Below are 20,004 nucleotides of genomic sequence, written 5' to 3' on the forward strand. Positions count from 1 at the left end.
AGCCCAGATCAGAAGTGCCCAGGGCACAGGATGAGCCACGATCTGGTTTGCAGTATTCCTGAGTAAACTAGGGTTGTTACTTGATCTCCCTGACCCCAATTCCTCCTATTCCAACACATATGTGTGAGAAAGGACACGGAAGAGGGTGAAGAGGTGTTGAGAAGGAAATTGCTGCCGATGCCCCGGCAAAAGGCGGGGAGGATGAAGTGGGGCCACTGTCGGCTTCTGGGGGTTCATCTGAGGATCGTTGGCTGGGCCCGCCTGGGCCGAAGGCCAGCTGTGGGCTCAGCAATGATCTGGGCAGAAGGCTTTTCTCTTGGCCTCTTGGTGTGTCTGTGACTAGAAGAGAGCTCAGTTATTTCCTCTCTTTTACATCAAAATACAGGATTGTGGCCGGGTAATTAGAAACTTTGCTTTTTTTCCCTCTGCTGTACCACAGGATGGCCATGTATCAGCCAAATTGCTCCCTTTCTGAGCATGGGTCGCTCCCAAGTTCTGAAATGTTATATATTTGTCTTTGTGATGCTGCCATTTGTGGTGGTGAGTGTGCAGCTATCTGTGAAGGTCTCGCATTATTTTCTTTAAATTTCCATCGTGAGGCTGGAAAGAATTCCACCCTCCCCCTACCAACAACTGCATAGCTGGGGCCTGGCAAGTAGTGAGTTAGTGGAGCCGAGTAGGAAGCCTGGCTTCTGGGGGGCGACGGACAAATTGGAGCTTCTACAGGGGCATTTAGTGCCTGGCGAGAGGGTCAGATGATAAGAGGCTAAGCGGGTGGAGGCCCTTTTGAACACCCTCGGGCGTCCCTTCTTGGGGCAGTTTGCATCCCATGCCTCATGTTTTGGTTCTTGAGTGTGTGTAAGTATCTCAAGAGTGTGAACTTCTGGGGATAAGCAGTTATGCCAAATCTTATATGATAACATCATAGGATATTAGAGTTGGAAGGGCTCTTTGAAAGCAAGTTGTCCCCAAAACCATGATTTTATAGGGGAGCAAAGAGAAGTTCAGAGGGTACCTAACTTGCCCAATATTATACAGTAGGTAATGAGCAGGACCAGAACTGGGACTGGGTTGCTGGTTCGTGCTTTTCCCCATCATCTGCTGTGTCCATTAGTAACGGGGAGAGAGAGAGTGGGGGAAAGGGAAACAACTTGCACTGGATGAGCACCTACTATGTGCCAGGCACTGGGCTCAATGTTTTCCAAGTTCGTTCTTCACTTAGTTAGAGGTTCTTAAGTGCTACCAACTGACGTTAAAACTCCAAGTCAGCAGCCTGCAGATGTACATCTGGGGACCTTAAATAGCTGTTGGATGTCACCATGGGACAGATGTCTGTGCAGCATAGAAAAGTCAATCCATCAAAACAACAACCCCTTAAACGTTCAGATGCTGTAACTTCGAGCCTGGAAGGGTTAGGAGGGTTCAGGGGCTCCTGGAAGAGCCAGTTAAGCAAGTCAATGCTGGATGTTACATAACAAGCCTGAGACCCGGCCCTGCCGTAAACGTCTTTAAAAGCCTTGCTTCTAGTCCTTAGCGGCTCACTTTTGGACACTGTGTCTGCCCTTCCCACACGTCCTGGTGAGTCAGAGTCTCTTTGAATGTGGTCCTCAGTAGACCGGTTACAATAACAAAACAACCGTCTAACAACCGACATTTACTGAGTGCCCAGGAGCGGGCGTTTTACACACAATATCTCATTTAATCTTCACCACGACCCTATTATTATCTTCTAGTTTACCGCTGAGAAAATTGAGACCCAGTGTGGCTGACTCACCCAGATTCACCCAGCGGAGCCAGGACTCAACACCAGGTTGGCCTGACCCCAAAGCCTGTGCTCTTCACCACCAAACTATACTTACTTCTAGGTAGTCCTTTTTAACCTGAAGACCTAACACCACAAATTAATTACCAGTGGAGCAATTATTTACAACTATATTTACAAGCATGTGACAAAATTACAAACACAAGTATAAATGTACTCTGTTTATAAATAAAGGAAAGCTATTTGGAAATTAAAAAAAATAATAACCACAAAGGAAAGAAAAAACAAGAAAGTACTCAAAACTCAATTTACAAATTGTTCATCCAATAATAACAATAAGGACTGTATGTTATTATAAAAGGTGGAGGGCTTCCCTGGTGGCGCAGTGGTTGAGAATCTGCCTGCCAATGCAGGGGACACGGGTTCGAGCCCTGGTCTGGGAGGATCCCACATGCCGCGGAGCGAGTGGGCCCGTGAGCCACAACTGCTGAGCCTGCGCGTCTGGAGCCTGTGCTCCCAACAAGAGAGACCGCGATAGTGAGAGGCCTGCGCACCGCGATGAAGAGTGGACCCCGCTTGCCGCAACTGCAGAAAGCCCTCGCACAGAAACGAAGACCCAACACAGACAAAAAAAAAAAAAAAAAAAAAAAAGGTGGAAACTCAAGGAAAAACTAGCAAAGGATATGATTAGGAAACTAAAGAAAAGAAGTTACGTAAATGGTCCAAAATATATGCAAAAGTCAAATTTTCTAACTAAAGGATTACAAATTAAAGCAAGAAAAGATTTGGGGAAACGACAAAACCCCAAGCTGGGGAGGGTGTAGGGAGACAGATGGTGAAGCGGGCCCCTTCACATGCTCTGATGGGGAGCGTAAGTTGGACCAAAGCTTGTGAGGACAGGAGCCCCTTGAACGGCATCTTTTATCCTTAAAAGTATTCATAGCCTTTGTCAATTCCAATTCTAGGGATTCACCCTCAGGAAATAGTCTTTGGTATACAAAAAGAATTATTTACAAGAATATTCAGCATCACATTGCTCATGGTAGGAGATATTTGGTAAAATGTTACAATTTGGCAAAATTATAGGAGTTATAATAAGTAAATATAACGTGACAATGGAAAACTATGCATCTATTAAAATGATTCTGTGTCAGAATATTAAAACATACCAAACGTTTGCAATAAATTGTTAAGTGAGAAAGCAGTTTATAAAACAGTGTCCGGTGCAACCCAATTTTCTTAATATCTGACCATCCCTTGGTGCGAATGTTATCATCACCAATAGCCGGATGAGTCCACTTCACGTGCATCCTGATAGGACGTACTGAGGACACATCACTTCTGGGGTATTTGTACCAAAAAAATTTATAACCCAAATGGAATCATGAGGAGACATCAGATCACCCCTGATTGAGGGACTTCCTGTAAATTAACTGGCCTGTATTTTAAAATATGTACCAAGGTCATGGAAGGTAAAGACTAAGGAACTCTTATAGATTAAGGGAGACGAAAGAGACATGAAAACTAAAAAAATTGTGACATTCTGGGTTAGCCGCTGATCCAGGAAAAAAATTTACTATAAAGAAGATTATTAGGACAAATGATGTCATTTGAATACAGACTACGGATTAGATAATAGCATCAATGCTAAATTTCCTAAGTTTGATACTGGCACTGTGGGTATGAAAAAGAACTACCTTATTCTTAGGAAATAGACACTGAAGTATTTAGGGATAAAGGGCATAATATCTGCAACTTAGTCTCAAACGGTTCAGAAATTGTGTCTGTCTAAAATATATGAGTATATTGTTAAAATTTATTATTATTTTAATAGTCACAATAACATTTAATATATTGATAAAGATATTAGAATGTAGTTGACATATTATAAAAATAACAATATATGCGTATATATCGATCTAGATATATCAGGGGAGAAAGGGAAAAAATAAACGGACAGTAAAGGGAGAAAAATAAAGAAAATGGGGCAAAATGTGAACAATCGGTGAATCTGGGTGGAGAGTATATGGGAGCGCCTTGTATTCTTCCTGCAACTTTTCTGCAAGTTTGAAATGACATCAAAATAAAAAGTTACAAAGAAACGACATTGAAAACTGTAATGTTATTCACAAAAATATGAATAATACTTTTCTTTCCTTATCTAGTTTGATTTTTATGTCCATCTATCTACAGACAAGTGTTCTCTAAACTTGTCCGCATGAACATCTAGAACTATATAACTGGTTCACTGAACAATCGGAACTCCAGGCGGTACAGACAAGGAACTGCCTTAAAAAATATCCCAGCTGCTGCCATGCGGTCCTTTTCAGTTCTTTTGATGTCATCCCAGAAAGATCTAAAAACTTACTGGTCACATGTCAGTATTAAAAAGTCTGGTCCAGATTAAAACATCTGTCTCACATCCAACTGAGAGCTCGTCCTCCTGTGGCCAGCATCAAAGGTGATGCTCTAAAGCTTCTGCTTTTCCAGAACCCTCTACCCGCCTTCACTCTACCACTGCAGAGATCGATGCTCATGCCCCACGATCTCCCCCCCACCCTTCAGTGCCTCCTGACAACAGTACAGCAACCACAGACACCATGTATTGAAAGCCTAACCCATGCCAGTTATTCTGCGCTAGGCAGCAAGCTGCGGCTGGTGGGGGAGATTTTTTTTTTTTTAACATCTTTATTGGAGTGTAATTGCTTTACAAGGGTGTGTTAGTTGCTGCTGTATAACAAAGTGAATCAGCTCTACATATACATATATCCCCATATCCCCTCCCTCTTGCATCTCCCTCCCTCTCACCCTCCTTATCCCACCCTTCTAGGTGGTCACAAAGCACTGAGCTGATCTCCCTGTGCTATGCGGCTGCTTCCCACTAGCTATCTATTTTACATTTGGTAGTGTATATAAGTCCATGCCACTCTCTCACTTCATCCCAGCTTCCCCTTCCCCCTCCCCGTGTCCTCAAGTCCATTCTCTACATCTGCGTCTTTATTCCTGTCCTAGCCCTAAGTTCTTCAGAACCTTTTTTTTTTTTTTTAGTTTCCATATATATGTGGTAGCATACGGTCTTTATTTTTCTCTTTCTGACTTACTTCACTCTGTATGACAGTCTCTAGGTCCATCCACTTCACTACAAATAACTCAATTTTGTTTCATTTTATGGGTGAGTAATATTCCATTGTATATAGGTGCCACATCTTCTTTATCCATTCATCTGTCGATGGACACTTAGGTTGCTTCCATGTCCTGGCTATTGTAAATAGAGCTGCAGTGAACATTGTGGTACATGACTCTTTTTGAATTATGGTTTTCTCAGGGTATATGCCCAGTAGTGGTGGTGGGGGAGATTTTAAATAGAGTCACTCATTGCTGTCTCCCTGCTCTCCCACTCCCCACCCTGCCAACACACACACACACATACACACACACACACACGATCAGTTTAGCTACTCAGTGATTTCTATTTCCAAATATCAACCAGAAAGAAGAAAAACAGATGTTTTCTGTGGGTGCTAACTAGTGAATGGTGTGTTCATCGTTACCCATAAGAGATGATCGTCAGCAGAGGAGCAAACACACATCCAGATGAAAGGAACAGCACTGCACTGTGTTCTTTTGGCGCAATCAGGCTGGCATGTTCTTTAAGCAGAGCTTTACCGGAAAAGGAACTAGGGTATGCTGAGGACCTGCTGGGTGCAGGGTTCCACGGTGAGAACTGAGTGCAAGCTCCGGGTACCTGTCTTCCCTAGAAAGGCTCTGGGCACACTTCCTTGGACATGTGCCCCTCATCATGCTGCCCACATGGATCTGATCACCCTTGCAAGCCTTCCACCACTGAGGTAGAGTATTGCAGGCAGCCCGGATGTCAGCGGGCATCTCCTGGCCCCTGGTGGTCCAGGAGATACTGGTTGACATCCCTCTTCCAGGCAGACCCTCCCCAAAGGATGCATGGAAGTCTCAACTCTCCCCAAGATGCCTGGGTTCCCACTGCGGGGGGGATCTCCATTCCCGCAGTCAGCTCCATACCCAGCGTCCCACATCTACTGAATTATTGTTTCCTGCTCTGTGCCCTGCAGTTGCCTCTTCGTCTCCATTCAAGTGATTGCCCACATAAACTCTTCACGTTCTTTCTCTCCCAGGGAAGCCACCGGGGATGTCCTGGACCATCACTTTAGTGGAACCTTCTATGGGGGAGTTGTGGGTCACCAAGGAAGTTCAGGTGGTGGGGAGGAATGCAAGCAACTTACAACAGCACCTCTGACATTCCTGTTATAAAAGTCCTTTCGGCTGACTTTCCAGGAGGGCTTCTCACTGGCCCTTTCACCCCATGGAGCCCTCGGCTTTCTGCCACTTTGCTGATTCTTCTCCATCTCTTCTCTTCCTCCCTCTCCCTTTCATCCCCTTGAAGTCAGCTCCAGGAGGGTCTGAATGCATAGAGGTGCTTGGCAGAACAAAAGGGTCTTCGTTGGATGGAGCACCCCTTCCTTAGAAGGCTCTTGGGGTTATAAATAGCAAAGACATTTTCCTCTTTTACAGAATCAAGTTTAATGAACCAGAAATTCCCCACCTTGGGTGTTCCTATTGAATTCCCTGGCACACGGACAGCCTTGGACTCGGTTCCCTGACACCAGCTCCTTCCCCTGGCTCATCTTGGAGGTTCACCCACCTCCCTGCAACTTTGAGGGGTATGAGGATACCTCATTTTCCCCTCCTCTGGGTCACCTCACCTTATGTGCTGACCATGCCCTCCCTCAGGTCAGCTCTTTATGGAAGCGTGTGCTAAGAATTACCTTTCCTTCTTCTCTCCTCCTCCTCCTCCTTCTTCTTTAAATTAATAGACTTTTTAAGAATAGAAGAGTTTTAGACTTATAGAAACATTGAGCAGATAGTACAGAGTGTTCCCCTATACCCCCCTTCCCCCCACAAAGTTTCTCCTATTATTGTCACCTTACATACCAGTAAGGTCCATTTGTTAGAATTAATGGAACAATAGTGGTCCATTATTATTCATTAAAGTCCACAGTTTATTTGGATTCCCTTAGTTTTTCCCTATGTCCTCTTTCCATTCCAGGATCCCATCCAGGACACCACATTACATTTAGTCACTGCATCTCCTTAGGCTCCTCTTGGCTGATGATTTATCCAACTTTCCTTGTTTTTGGGTGGCCTAGACAGTGTTGAGGGGTTGTGGTCAGGTATTTTGTAGGATGACCTTCTATTGGAATTGATCTGATGTGTTACTGACGATTAGACTGGGGTTATGGTCTTCCTTTTTCGAGGAAGATCAAAGGGGTAAAGTGCCATTTACATCCTATCACACCAACATCAACAGTATGTACTGTCAATGTGATTTATGGCTGCTGTCGTTGACCTTGATTGTTTGGGTGAGCAGTGTTTGTCAGGCTTCTCCATGGTAAAGCTACTCTTTCTGGCCCCCCCTTTCCATCCCGTGGTCTTTTTTTTTTTTTTTTAATTAATTAATTAATTTTTGGCTGCGTTGGGTCTTTGTTGCTGCACATGGGCTTTCTTTTTTAGTTGCGGTGAGTGGGGCCTACTCTTTGTTGAGGTATGCGGGCTTTTCATTGCGGTGGCTTCTCTTGTTTTGGAGCATAGGCTCTAAGCACGCGGGCTTCAGTAGTTGTGGCACGTGTGCTCAGTAATTGTGGCTCGCGGGCTCTAGAGTGCAGGCTCAGTAGTTGTGGCGCACGGGCTTAGTTGCTCCGCGGCATGTGGGATCCTCCCGGACCAGGGCTCGAACCCGTGTCCCCTGCATTGGCAGGCGGATTCTTAACCACTGTGCCACCAGAGAAGCCCCATCCCGTGGTCTTTTGAAGGAAGACAGGACACACAGCCCACACTTAAGGGATGGAGAGCTACGCTCCAGCTCCTGTACGGGGAAGCATCCAACAGGAACGATTTGGGATTCTTTTGCATGGGGCATTTGTCTCTTCTCTCTCATTTATTAATTTATTCAGTCTTTTATTTCCATCAGTATGGAGGCATGCATATTTATGTTATACTTTTGTTTATAATCCAATATTCCTTTAATTATTGTGTTGCTCAGATTGTTCCAGCTTTGGCCATGGGAGACTGGGGTTCCTTCAATCTGCCCTGCAGTCCTTTGACAAACCCCCATCCATGCGTGTGCCTGTGTGTTTAATCACTTACTTACTTTTTGGTACTATGAGATGCTTTCTTCTTGTCTTTTCATCCCCACTCATGGTTATCCTTGGTCCTGTTCTTAATTCTTTGTTCTCGTGAAATAAAATAAATGCTTCGACTGCCAGAGCACCAACCAGGTCCAGCCCTTTCCCGTGGGTGACCCAGTGACTGCCCACGTCTTCTCCTAGCTGAGCGAGCATGTTTTCAGTTAGTCACTCCAGCACACCTCTGCATCAGTATCATCCGTCTCAGTTTAGAGTGAGTCAGGGATGTGAAATAACTGGGCCAGCACCACACAGAGAGGGAGCAGGACCTGAACCCAAGCCTCTTACACAATGCGGTTGCCTCACCTCCAAGGAGATGCTCCCTTAGCTTCTCCTTGGAGCAAGCGTACTCCCAGCACCTCGTTGAGGGGGACACGGACGTCCAAGTCTTCTCCACTTTCCCCTCCTTTGAAATGCTCCCTGTGGCCCCTTCAGCACCATCTCTTTCAGGCCTCCACCCATTCCTCAGCTCTGTTTGGGGGTCTGGAAACGTACCTCCGTGTGAGGTAACGGAGATGGGTGACTGGATAACTATTGCATCAACAGACCATGCCCCTGTAAGCGGCTCTAAGATCTATTCTCCGGATGAACAGTTGTCTCCATAAGCGGGGGAGGGGTGTGACCTGCTAACTCACCACAGCATGGCTTTTGGTGGATTTTCAATTACATTCAACCAATGAAGGGAAAAAATAACATATACTGAAACCACTCTATTTTTATGAGAGGGTATGCATATTTATACATCAGTCTCATATTTAAATGTTCCAGTTTGGGCTATGGTTTTTTGAAAAAGTACTATTTTTTTCCTTTTTATAGAAACATAGTTCTCTTTGAATTGTGGCAGATTTTTTTTTTTTTTTTGGAAAAGAAAAGGCTACATTTGAACTTTAGAATTAAAAGAGTGTCTGGTCCATAGCAACCCCATGAACAAGATTTCAAGAAATCCTATGGGACCTTACCAGAAATGGGACAGTGGGCTTGTCAGCTGGGTCGCTTATGGTTAAGTGCCCTTGTCGCTGGGGCCTGTGGTCCCGACCATGAGCATGTGATGAGAGCCCAGATGAAGCAGCTGGGCTGAGTCAGATCTTCCGCTTGCCTTTGGCACAGACTGTGCAGAAGGCAGAGCCCAAAGACACGCTTCCCCCACCCCTCGCTAGACCCCTCTCGCCTGCCCTGCCCACACCCCTGCCTGAGACCGGGCCTCTGATCGCTGCTGCTGAGTCAGGCCGCCCCACTCCTGGGCCCGGCTCCACAGAGCCTAACTCCTGGACGGGGAGGACCGGGCAGAAAGGGAGGAGGAGGGGGACTTGTAAGTGTGGACAGAATCGCTGAGCCTAGTGGGTCCACAAAGGAGGCTGGCCTGTGTCTGCCAGGAGTGTCGTATGCAGCCTCAGGCTAAGTCAGGCCCACCAGGAGGGTGGGTTTTTATTTTTTAATTAATTAATTAATTAATTAATTTTATTTTTGGCTGCGTTGGGTCTTTGTTGCTGTGCGTGGGCTTTCTCTAGTTGTGGTGAGCGGGGTCTACCCTTCGTTGCGGTGCGCAGGCTTATTGTCATGGCTTCTCTTGTTGCGGAGCACAGGCTCTAGGTGCGTAGGCTTCAGTAATTGTGGCACATGGGCTCAGTAGTTGTGGCTCGCGGGCTCTAGAGTGCAGGCTCAGTAGTTGTGGTGCATGGGCTTAGTTTCTCCACAGCATGTGGGATCTTCCCGGACCATGGCTCGAACCCGTGTCCCCTGCATTGGCAGGTGGATTCTTAACCACTGCGCCACCAGGGAAGTCCAGGAGGGAGGGTTTTAAATTCTCCCTCCAATCCCAGTTGGGGACCAGACTCTGGTTTGCATGTAGCTTTGGAGGGAGGATGAACTCAGCTTTTTTGGATGCTGGGTGTAAGAAAAACCACCCAGTGGAAATCCATTTTCCATTGACTGACTCTGACTTCCTGGCCTTGGGTCGTGCCCACTGAGCAGGGTCCCCTCTAGTCCCCTTAATAAGTAACGGCAACAGTGGAGTAGCTCCAGTGCATTATCTCACTCAAGCCTCATAGCGCCCCTGTGAGAAGATGGAAGCCTTACCCTCAAGTCACAGGTGACAAAGCAGAGGCTCAGAGAGGTTAGTAAGAAGGAGAATTTGGAGTCAAACCAAACTCCAAAGTCCATTGGCTAACCACTGGGTGAAACTCCCTCCCTGGATCTGACCCAAGAATCACAAGACCTGGGACCCGATGCTCTGTTTGTTTGTCACTAACTGGCTGGGTCACCTTGAGTAAGTTACTCTCCATCTCTGATCCCAGATTCTTTATGAGTCAAATGGAGCTCATTCTAGTACTTACCTATCAGGGTTTTCTGAAGAAATATATTCCCTGTTGCAAGTGACAAGAAAGTCTCCATATAAATTCCCCCCTGCCCCGCCCCTGCCGGGCTTTGAGGCATCTCCTTCTTACATATGGCACGTTATGCTCACGAGGGGAACCTTGTATGTATTTACTGTAGGGACAACCCTCTTTTGTCTTCAGACCTATGGGGCAGCAGAAGAGCGGGAATCGGCTGCATTTCCCCAACTCTCTCCCGACTCCCGGATCTGATCGGAGGGAGGGCTTCCCAAGCTGACCCACAGAACCCCCCACTCACAAAGACAATCTCTGGACTCATCTTTCCCCTGCTCAGAATGTGAGGCTGGGACAAAGTCACCCAGTCCCCACACCAGGCTGTCCTCCTCCATGGCTCCTGACTTCCCACCAACACCCCATCACTCACCAGTGGTTATCGGTTTATCTCTTTGGCAGCCTGTGCATCTGTCCCTTCGCCTCTAGTGTCCTGACTAGTCTGAGTTCAGGTTCTCCTTCCTAGGCTGTTGCCTGACTTCCGGGCGGCCCAGCTCCAAAGCTGTGCTCCACGCAGCCACGCAGATCTTTGGCCCTTCCTTGCTTCACGTACCTTGGGCCCCGGAGCATCCTCCTCCTGATAGGGTGGTCCTATTATCATGGCCCCGCCCATCCTGCCCCGCCTCACCTTGTACCACCCCCATCCCCCCAGGGCAGGCAGGCAGCCACTGGCCAAGCTTAGAGAGCCCCGCCCCAGTTCAGTCCAGTCTCGGCTTGCCTGATCCATCCTTTGGAACTCAGTTTGGGTGAGCCTCTTCCAGGAAGCTTTCTGTGCCCATCAGCCCAACTGGAGGGCTTCTCCTTGACCGCGCACAGCGCCCTCCTTGGACCTTCTACTTCCCCGCGCCCCCGGGCAGGGAGAGCGTGTCTAGTGCCTGGTTTAGCGCCCAGCAGAAGGAACGCTCCTAATTAAGGCTGAATGAAAGACAACTGGGTCAGACACACCTGCGCTGATGTGCGACTCATTCTCAAGGTTGTCGGGGTGTCTGTGGGGCCCTGCTTCTGCTCCTCCCGTGCCCCCCACCCCACTTCTCCTGGGAACTCCCCAAGGCCGTCTGCGGTGCCCCACCCTCTCTCAGGACCACCCCCATCATGACGCTCCCACCTACCGCCGAGCCTCTGGGTTGCCCCTTGAGCAGTCAGAGGGCAGTGGCACAGGTGAATGGCAGAGGTCAAGGTGACAGCAGTGGGTGCTCACCCCCAGGCTTCCGGCTCCGGGTTCCTCTATTCTTAGCTCCATCAGGGGAAATCCCCACCCCAGGCGGAGATAGAAATAGAAGAAACCAGCTTAAAATCCACCCCTCTCCCCTGGGGGCAGAAAACCATCAGAGCCCGCCACATTGACTTTATCTAAGAAAACAAGGGATCTGCTCAAAATGAAACAGAAAAATTGGGTCTCTCCTGGGTCTGGAGTTAAAGCCACATAACGCACAGTCAGAGGGTTTTACACCCTCCCTAGAGGAATCCCTCTCTTAATAAAGCCGCAGCCATTGGTGCCCACAACCTGAATATGATTGGGATAAGCCTAAGGGAGGGGGAGGGGACAGACAGGACTGCAGCACCTTCTACTTCTAGCTGTCATTTGTCTTTCAGGGAAATCTGCCCAGAAATTCTGTGGACATTTGCTATTAGCAAAAGATTCTCCCATTTCCTAGCACAGAGCTGTGAGGAATATAAATGCTGGTGGATAGGAGCAGGGCCCAAGCAGATTTCAAAGACAGAAACACAATTCTTAGTGAACGAAAACAAACAAACTCAGCAAAATTCTCTGCAGTCTAGAATCTTCTGGGATAATGCCATCCTAAATTACAGAGTCTCTTCCTCGAGATGAAAGTTTATGTCTCAAGATGTAATTATTCTTTTAACCGTTTTGGAAGGAAATTGTTCTCCCTGAAGCCTGAGCTCCTTGAGGGCAGAGCTGGGTCTTAATCTCTGCATCACCCATGGTGCCCAGCTGTGAGAAATGTCTTCCTAGTATCTCTTTTTCTTTTCTTCCTTACTGACAGAACCTCTGTATTGTCAGGAGTTGTAGTAAAAACCTACATTTCCCATTCTCCTTGCACATAGAGATGGTAAATGGGATACAAATAAAATTGGGTAAAGTTTCCATTAAAGCTGTTTTGAAAGAGATTGATTCAGATGGAAAGTATGCCTTTATTGCAATTTCCTTTTCCTCCTCCCTGCTGACTGGAATTTAGGTGTGATGACTGGAAGCGCAGCAGCCATATTGTGATCATGAGGCTATTTTGAGACTGGAAGGCACATGATGAAAATGGTGGAAAAAAGATAAAGCAGAAATATAGAATGTTTTTAATGAAATCAAGAAGCCACCATACTAGTCTTGGACTCCCTACCTCTGGGTTTCCTATTATGTGGGAGAAAAATACCCCCTATAGCTTGTTTAAAACACTCTTATTTTGGGTCCCTGTAACTAGCAGCCAAAAGCAATAGCTAACTAATATACTAGCAAAGAGCCTGGCATAGAGTAAGAGTCTTGGTAAAAGACTGGATGAATGCATGGTATGGTCTTGTAATAAGTCCTCAAAATCTTGATGTGTACAAGGCTAGCAGGTGCATTTAAGAAGTATGGTCAGTTGCTCAGAGACGGTATGCTCTTAGGCATTGGTCCAGCACCCATGTCATTTTTTTGTGGGTTTATACAGTTCATTAATATTGTGGTTGTAGATTCTGATGTTCTGTGTGTACATGTGCTATGTTAGAAGAGAGACTTCCAGCATGAGTGAGAAGCCAGGCCCCAGGAGTGATGCTGGCTGGAGGAAAAAGGGAGATGTCTGCTTAGCACATGGGACAGTGACGGTAAGAGGACAGTCAATGACAGAGAGGCTGCCTGGTGAAGGGCGGAAATGGATCAGACACGTCGGTTCCTAAAGTTCCATCTCTCGGTACGGGCTGTCTTCCCCTTGCGGGGCCCCCCCTCCAGCTGGAACTGCAAGACTTTGTCTCCCTCACCATTCACCACTGTCCAGCAGCGGAAGGCACCAACTTGCTGTGGTTCCTGCCTGCATATCTACCCCCTCGGTTCAGGCTCTCAGATCCAGTGGGTGGGAGGCCCTGTGGGGAAAGAATGGAGCAGATATTTTATTAGATTTTACTTAATTTAATTACAGGCCAGTGTCTTCTTTGTATTTGTTTCATTCAAGAACATTTTAGGGACTTCCCTTGTGGTCCAGTGGTTAAGACTCTGCACTTCCAATGCAGGGGGCTTGGTTCGATCCCTGGTTGGGGAAGATCCCACATACTGTGCAACGCGGCAAAAAAATTTGTTTTAAATTACTAGTTTTACATGTTTGTTGCAAAACTTTTAAGCAACCCAGAAGCGCGTGTAGTAAAAAGCAAAATCCTTCCCTTCCCCCCCACTTTGCTTCCTCCCCTATATAGCATCAACCCTTACGTACAGTTTGAGACATATACTTTCAGATGTTTTCCTGGGCGAACACACACACAAGCACAATGAAGTTACACTCTCTATATTTTAATCTACAACTGAAAAAACCCCAGTTTATCATGGTTACCTTTCCATGTTGATACATATGTATTTAACTCATTCCTTTTTATCAGCTCCATCATATTCCATTGAATGTATGTTTGATAAGTTGCCAAGTAATTCTTTGGCAAAAAGCATTTGCATTGTTTCCAGTGTTCCAGTATTTCCAAAAAAAAAAAAAAAAAAAAAAAATGCTGAGCTGAACAATGAGCATTCCTATAAGATAGAGTCCGAGAGTGGAGTTGCTGGATCAGAGGGTAGCACATCTATAATTGATCAGCAGGTACAGTCAAAATTCCCTTCCCAAAGTCTCTGTGCTCTTATTCTAGTAAACAAACTTTATGAATAACAAGCATGAGTGCCTAAGTCATGTGTATGCCAAATGCCTGTCGCCTCACCTCTGCTTGTTATTAGCTGACAATTTGACCTTTGTGATTAACACCCCAAATCACCCCACACATGTTGACATCTCTGAGCAGTGCAGGCCCCAGGCCTGGAGTTCCACACGCCTCTATTTCTTTCTTTTTTTTAAAAAAAAAATTTATTTATTTATTTATTTATTTGGCTACACCGGGTCTTAGTTGCAGCACGCAGGATCTTCGCTGTGGCATGTGGGCTCTTAGTTGAGGCATGCATGCGGCATCTAGTTCCCTGACCAGGGATCAAACCTGGGGCCCTTGCATTGGGAGCACAGAGTCTTAAACACTGGACCGCCAGGGAAGTCCCCACACCCTCTATTTCCAATGTGACTTTGCCTGGAAAGCCCTCCCCATGTTGTCTGCCCCTCAGACTCCTCCAGAACACTGGCCCTGACACCTCTGCAGCCCCTCGCTCTTCCCCCTCTGTGCTCCCATGCATCGCTTCACAATTCCTGAATTATTGGTTAGTGTGTCTTTGTCTTTTTTCTCCCAATGGACGGGGAATTCCTGGAAGGCGGGGACTGAGTGCTAGCTAATTATGGAGAGAATGTGCTCTTTGACAATCAAACGATGATTTCTGAGCATCTTTTTGTTCCTGTTGGTTGCTTTCTGTTCACCGCCCCCCCCCACACACACCCCAGCTCACCCTGAGCCTGGTAGATGTTCAAGCAATGCTGATTGCTTGTTCAGTTATCCCAGAACCTTGTGCACCTAACAGTGATGAAACTGCCCTGGGGGTAGAAATGGGGCAATGGAAATTGGCAAGTGGGTCAGCTAAGCCGATAATATTAAGACTCACCAACAGGGAGTGATGAAGGTTGAAACTTTGTATGTGGGTTCTGTGGAGGGGGGAGGAGGAGAGATCCCAGGGAGTGGGTGGAGAGAGAAGGAGGAGAAGCCTGAGAGGAAAGGTGATACCTGAGAGAGGTCAAAGGTCAAGGGGGTAGACTTCCTAGATAGTCAGGGGAGACTCCCTGGAGGAAGGGGACTCGGTTGGCAGGTAGGTGCAGGTTTGAATCTCAGCTATGCCACTTACAAGCTTGTGACCTTGAGCTTAATATTTAATAAGCAGCTTTCTCAGGTGTCAAATGAGGATAATAAGACCTACCTGCTGGAGTTATCCTAAGGACTAAATGAAATCGTGCCCCTGGCATCGTGCCCCTAGCACAGAGGAAAGAGCGAGAACATCTCTTTTCTCTGCTCAGAAACCTGTTCAGAACAATTAGCCATATAGGTAAAATGTCTATCTAATCTCTCCCCTGTAAGGTGACCCTTAAGAGATCCACAGAGATCCATCAGTACCACCAATACTTTTTTTCCAGACTCAACACTCCCTGCCCATGCCATCCTGATTACGCTGCTCTGAACCCCTTTCCTAAGATAGCACTTGGAGGTGAACACTGGTTCTTCAGCGCTGGGGCCACTCTTAGCCACCCCCACTCACTCTGTATCATTCATGAGCATTTACATTTTTATTTTTAATATTCCAATTATGCTGTTGCCTTATAATGAGCTTGTGGTTATCTGAAACTCTTAGGCATTTACTTTCACAAATAATGTTTTGGGCACCACATAATTTTTTTTTTTTTTTTTTTTTTGCCGCCAGAGTCCATCCTTACTGTTTGCGATCTACCGCGTCATAATTTCAGCCTGATGGCTTATTTTGAATCCTCATCCTTCTGTCCAGAGAAATGTCAGCTAATATGGTTTCCGCAGACAAAGGCAATGGTTCGTCACCATTTCTGTCGCTTTCCTAGTGGTCCCCTCTAGACAATATCCCAATGTGTTGCCCCCATCCCTGGACTGGTGTGTGAGTCCCAGGGCCAAACATAGTGGGACACTTACTTTCTTGATATGAAGGTCCCCTTCTATTTGTCCAGCCTAAGATTGTGACAATTCATGGTTTATGTGGCATTTGTTGTTTAGTAGAATTCTGAGATCTTTTTCATGTAAAATCTTCCATTCATAGAAGCTGCTGCCTGGAATATCATGGGCAGTTTTGAATTTTTATTAAGAATCCAGCAATTGCATTTCCCTATTGCCCACAGTAACCGTTGCTTATCGTTTCCAAAAAGGGAATGGGAGAGTTTGGCCGTGTCTGAGCACAGCCCTAACTGGCTAAAGGGGGCTGTCATCTCTGTGGCCAGGCATCTCTCCTGAAGAAGTGGACCTTCAGATGGTGATGGATGAGCAGAGCTTAATATCAAGCCCCAGGGACAAACACACAGCACACTTGAAAATGTCCTGGCAAACATTGCCCAGCAAAGAGTGCTTTGGAATCGGCAGGGAATGCGTGCACTCCACGAGGGCTCTCCAGGCAGGCGTTTGTGGTTACAGTATGCTGTTCACTGACAGTTTGCTTTTTGGCCCCTTCCCAGCCTTAAATAAATAAAGATGATTTATCATGTGAGACATGGGAGTTTCCCTTTATAAATCGAAAGTATAGAGTAATGGGAATATAATGGAAGGCTTATTGTCTGGGAAAGGAATGAAATCCTGTCTAACATCATAGCAGTTGGGTCTCCCCTTGCATCCTGATCTCTAAGAGGGCTTGAAGTAGGGAGTAGAAGGTGTCTAGGAGCAAAGGCATCCCCTTTTACTTCCTCTAGAACTTTTTCTTCCCCCCACACCCCCGTCCCGTCAAAAGTGGTGGAGCCCTACATATCTGGTAGTGACTCAGCTAAATCTCTTGCAGTGAGATGGCCCTCCTTGTAACTCCACTGGAGTCCCTGTAACTCCGTGGTGTGTGTGTGTGTGTAATACAGATAAGAGTTTGGACTGGCACTGTCCAAAAGCACTTTCTGCCATGATGGAAATTTTCTGTAATCTGTGCTGTCCAGTACCGTAGTCACCAGCCACATGTGGCTATCGAGCACTTGAGATGTGGCCAGTGTGATGGAGAAACTGAGTTCTTATTGCATTTAATCTTAGTGAATTTTAAGTGGCCACATGTGGCTGGTGGCTGCCATATTGGACAGCATAGCTCTACACCAGAGAGCTGGTTTCAAGTCATTTACTCACCTACTCACTCTCTCTGTCTCACTCACGTATTCAACAGAAGTTCTCTTACCAGCTGCTACCTGCCAGGTGCTTAGCTGAAGGCTTATAGCCTTACAGAGGTCATAAGCCACAGCCCCACACTACAGAGAACTTACTGTCTCATGGGGACAAAGGACAAGTTAAAAGATAATTCAGGTGAAGTGTGGAAAGTAAGGGAACAGAGGTGTATACAAAGTAGCATTCAGGAAGTCATGCGAAATTCTGTGTCTGAAGGACATTTGGAAAAGGTTCACAAAAGAAGTGATGTTTAACTATGTGTTCAAATAATTATTTCTAAAATCCGGGACTTGACATTTGTTTTTAGAAGGAACCTGGAAGCTCCAGCTCTAGCCCAGCCTCAATTTTACCCCCCAACATAGCTTTTCATTCATGCCTGGCAATCACACCCATAGAAACACATTTCTCTGTTTTGGTATCATCAACAAATCCATTAATCAGCCAGCTAATACCAATAGGAAATGTGCTTTCAACATAGATCAACATCCCCACAAGTTCACGGCAGTCATCTAGTCCAATGACTTTTTAATCAATAAGAGAACTAAGGCTCAGAGAGGAAAGCCATTTAGGTAGAGTGCAGACTAGCCACTGCTCAGGAGGGTGGGACAGGTGGGGCTTCAAAACAGACAGAAGATATTTATTGCCAGAAGACAATTCTTTGTCCTTCTTAGTTTAGAAATTAATCAAAAGCATGAGAGCTTAAAAAACAACCATTTTTGGCTATCAGGATTAAAGAACATTTAGTACAAAAATGAAACTTAGAATCATATTTGTGTACTGCCCAATGTTCTGATTCCTAAGGAAGGTTAACTTTTTGTCAAAACTGAATGTGGATTTAACAACCTAATGTCTGTATCAGTTATAGTGGAAGAAACCTTCCCTATCAACTCCCCGACCTCCACCTGGGACCACGCCTCCTTTTCACTGTCATCAATAAAGGATTTCATGGAAACTCAGCTGTCTTTGTACCTCTGACTAAGCTTAGATCACACACCCATCAGAACCCCTGATTTTCCCTTCCAATGACAGATGGAGGATGAGTGTTTGAAGCAATACAAATATCAGACAATGTAACTGGACGTGAAAAATAAATAAGAGGAGTACAATATTGGAAAGAGAGACAAGGATGTCATCATTTTAAGAGAGCATAATAACGTACATTATTAGATGCCAGATAAGTATAGCTAAAGGAGCATTCTTGAACACACTGCGATGAAGAAACTTGAAAGAAATTATTAAAAGAGAAATCATCCTTATGAATTTAATAAAAATATTTCATTACAGGGGAATAAAACAATTGAGATATTAAGATCTTTTTTATTTTTTATTATGAAATACTTTATACACATGATTGAATATATATATATTATATACACACACAAAGCAAAATATATATACATATTACAAGGCAAAATAATGAAAGGGCACATGGTACCCAGAAATACAGAATCTCTAGAAAGAAAACAATATACAAAATATTTTTGGAAGATATAAATAAAGATTTGAATAAATAATTATACTATGCTTCATATGGGAAGGCTAAATGTTATCGAAAGAGGATTTTTCTCTGTGAGACATTTTATAGACAATATAATCAGAATAAAAAAGCCAAGAGACTTATTAATGGAGATACACAAAATAATTTCAAACTTTATTTTAAAAAACAGAGGAAATATTTATAATAAAATTATTAAAAGGTTGGTATTTAAAATACATGAAAGTTCAAAATAAATAAACATAGGTTAATGGAGCAGAAGAAAAGACCCAGAAATAAACTTGGCTAAATATAAAAATTTATTGTTTAGCATTTTGGAACCAGGAAACAATGAAAGATTATTTGATAAGTGTTGCTGGACACCTAGAAAATTACAGGGGTATAAGTCCATTGACACAACATGCCAAGTGCTTTCAGGAGCTGTGTGTAGAGTGTTTTTTAAACACAGATGTGTCCCTTCAGGTGTTCACCATCTTGGAGGGGAACATGGGCTGAACAGGCAACCACAGTGCAATATGACAGGTGCTCCAGCCAAAGTAAGCATGGGTGATCTGGGAAACACCCAGGAGATCTCATCCCAGACTTGGGGGCCAGCAGAGGCTTCTTAGAGGAAGAGAAAGATAGGTTGGGAAGCTAAAGGTGGTGGAATTATCTAGCAGAAGGAGTCGTTTCAAGTGGGCGGGTGAGACTGAACGGAGGAGACACAGGCGACAGTTCTTTCAAGAATCTTACACGACAGAGGAACGGATAAAGAAGATGTGGCATGTATACAATGGACAATTACTCAGCCATAAAAAGGAATGGAACTGGATCATTTGTAGAGATGTGGATGGACTTAGACACTGTCATACGGAGTGAGTCACAAATATCACATATGAACGCATATATGGGGAATGTAGAAAAATGGTACAGAGAAACCTATTTGCAAAGCAGAATTAGAGACACAGATGTAGAGAACAAATGTATGGACACCAAGAGGGGAAAGGCGGGGTGGGATGAACTGGGAGATTGGAATTGACATACATACACTACTACGTATAAAATAGATAACTAAGGAGAACCTACTGTATAGCACAGGGATCTCTACTCAATGCTCTGTGGTGACCTAAATGTGAAGGAAATACAAAAAAGAGAGGATATATGTATACGTATAGCTGAATCACTTTG

The sequence above is a fragment of the Balaenoptera borealis genome (assembly GCF_965194805.1).
Source record: "Balaenoptera borealis genome assembly, chromosome: 3".
NCBI lineage: Eukaryota > Metazoa > Chordata > Mammalia > Artiodactyla > Balaenopteridae > Balaenoptera > Balaenoptera borealis.